The sequence below is a fragment of the Gossypium hirsutum genome, chromosome A07 (assembly GCF_007990345.1).
Source record: "Gossypium hirsutum isolate 1008001.06 chromosome A07, Gossypium_hirsutum_v2.1, whole genome shotgun sequence".
NCBI lineage: Eukaryota > Viridiplantae > Streptophyta > Magnoliopsida > Malvales > Malvaceae > Gossypium > Gossypium hirsutum.
Window position 1 is genome coordinate 80,641,984 of NC_053430.1, and position 3,352 is coordinate 80,645,335.

Here is a 3,352-nt window from a genome sequence, read left to right on the forward strand (position 1 = left end):
AACCGCATCATGCGCGGTTAACCAATCCAAACCAAGAATAACATCAAACTCGTCGAACGGCAAAAGCATCAAATCAGCCGGAAAACAGGATTCTCGGATTAATAGAGGGCATCTCTTACACACTTTATCAACAAGTACGCATTGACCCAAAGGGTTTGATACTCGAATTACGAGCTCAGTAGACTCAACAGGTAGAGTCTTACTGGTTGCTAAGGTTTCGCATACATATGAATGAGTAGAACCAGGGTCAATCAATGCAATCACATTAGTATCAAAGAGAGTGAAGGTACCAGTGATGACGTCGGGGGAGGATGCCTCCTCTCGTGCGCGAATGGCATATGCTCTAGCAGGAGCACGGTTCTCGGCGCGATCGGCCGTATCAGAAGCCCCCCTCTGACTACCACCCCTGCCTCCAAAAATTCTCGGTGGTCTACCTCTAGATGTCACTCCACTAGGTCTTGCACCTTGAATCTTATTCTTCTCATCCAGCTCCGTGCAATCTCTAATGAAGTGGTCCTTCGAACCGCATCCGTAACAGGCCCTGTTAGTAGACTTGCCCCAACATTCACCTAGGTGTCGTCTTCCACATTGGGGACATTCAGGTTTCTCGTGCCGATTATTGCCCACACTAGCTACCGAAGTAGCTCGGGAGCCCATCGATGGTCTTGCCCTGATGGAAATTCCCGTAGTCGCCCTCGACTTACTAATGTCCTCCCTGAACTTCTTCACAGCTGAGAACGGAGCTTTACCCGTCGATCTTTTACGATAATCTCTAGCTTCAAATTCAGCCTTCCTCTTCTCCTTTCCAAGTTCCTCCGCCTTGCAGGCTCGTTCGACTAGTGTTACGAATTCCTTTATTTCCAGAATACCCATTAGTAGCTTTAAATCTTCGTTCAATCCTTCCTCAAATCTTTTGCACATAGCAACCTCATCAGCTACGCACTCCCGGGCATACCTACTAAGTCTTACGAATTCATGTTCGTATTCAGATACAGTCATACGGCCTTGCTTGAGTTCCAAGAACTCCTTACGCTTCTGGTCAATGAACCGTTGGCTAATAAATTTCTTCCGAAATTCCGTTTGAAAGAAGTCCCAAGTTACTCGCTCGTTCGGGACTATGGAAATCAATGTCCTCCACCAATAGTAGGCTGAGTCTCGCAACAAAGATACAGCACATTTTAGACATTCATCGGGTGTGCATGACAATTCATCGAACACCCGAATGGTGTTATCAAGCCAGAACTCGGCCCTTTCGGCATCATCAGTTACTATGGCCTTGAACTCCTCGGCCCCACGCTTCCTAATCAAGTCTACAGGTAGCTTACTCAGCCTCACAGGATCAGCGACTGACGGCCTTACAGGCTCTTGGGTGGGTTATTCAAATTTGGGAATTGTTGGACAGCCGGGTTGGCTCGGGCATATTGCGCGACCCACTCATTCATCATGGTAAAGAAGGCTTGTTTAGCCCCCTCACCTTGATTATTCGCAGATGACTGGGGTTCAACAGGCGGCGTCCCTTGTGCAGGAGCAGCCGCTACGCTCTCAACGTCATCCGCTAGGGTTCTTTCTTCACCGGGATCCATTTACTAATCAAGACAAAAACATTTCAACCGTCAGAAGTCATCACCCTTTTAAACATTAACATTATGGCATGTATAGCTAGACTCATACGTGCTATGGAAGTCCTAGAACCGACTAAACCATAGCTCTGATACCAATAAAATGTAACACCCCGAACCCGAAACCGTCATCGGGGTCGAACACGAGGTGTTGACTGGCTTTACCCTCTTACAAAATTTATTTTCCAGACACTGCCCAATCTGTGTACTAGTCGTTTTAAAATTCATATCTTGAGTTTCGTAACTCGAAAATCAGTTTCGTAATTTTTCCCAGAAACTAGACTCATGTGCCCATCTATGTATTTTTTCTAGAATTTTTGGTTGGGCCAATTAGTACAGTTTATTAGTCAAAGTTCCCCAAGTTGCAGGGGTCGACTACACTGACCTTTGCCCATTACGACTGGGATATCTCCCTGCACGGGGCTTCAATACTGTTGCCGTTTGTTTCTATGGAAACTAGACTCAGAGAGGAATCTGCACATATATGGTACGACCCCTAATTATCTCTGGTTAATTTATAATGAATTTCCAAAGTTGGAGCAGGGAATCCAGAAACCGTTCTGGCCCTGTCCCACTAAAATCTGATTATCTCTTAATATACTGCCCATATGATCTTTTCGTTACTTCCTCATGAAAACAGACTCATCGAGCTTCGATTACATAATTTATTCATCAATTAATTCCACTCCTACTATTTTTAGTGATTTTTCAATCTCATGACACTGCTGCTGCCAGCATCTGTTACGAAAGTAACTAGGTCCATTTCATGCCTACCCTCGATCCAACTCAATCGAACATTCGTGCCATTTTCGCATGGCTTAAAGTTTACATGCCATAATTCAAACACAACATACTAGCTTATACATGCCAAAATGATCTTCTAAGCACACTAAGAAGAAAGTACCAAAACTAGCTATCTGGTGTGATGACTTCGTTGACGGCCCGACCCCGCAAAAATTGATGAGTCCAAGCAACCTATAATGGGTGACAAGGAAACACCGGGTGAGTTTATAACTCAGTAAGTCATAAGCAATGCTCTACTATACATCAATAACATTATCACAAGAGGAATAAAATGGAATGAGACAATTTACTCCATCCATACCGAACCATACCATAGTTCCACCAACCTACCGATTCAATTTCATATCAATTCATGCCTTCACAATTCATATACTCATCAATAGGACATTGAAGCATTTTCATAAATCAATTTATTTTCGTTACAATCAAACCACAAAACGGCCTTTCACCCATCCTACGATAAATTTTTATGTACGTGACTTCAAGTATAGTTGTCACATAGGTTCAACTTACCGAGCTCAACACCAAGTATACGCATAGCACATATTAGCCATGTCCTCAAGACACTTACCCGATCCGCTGTCCGCGATCAGCTCAATAGTGTCGCACACATAGTGTCCATAATGATTCACGAATGTATATTGAGCCCGCACACTCAGTGCTATATAATCAACTCGCACATTTAGTGCCACGTAATCAAATCGCACACTTAGTGCTACATAGTCAAACCCGCACACTTAGTGCCGCATGGTCAATTCGCACACTTAGTGCATCATATTCATTTCGCACACTTAGTGCAACAAAGTAGAATCGCACACTTAGTGCTGTACAATTTAATCCCGCGCACTTAGCACCAATCTCATGGTCATAAATGGTTATCCCGCACATTTAGTGCCGAGATCAACAACTCATTACATCTCACCTCATTT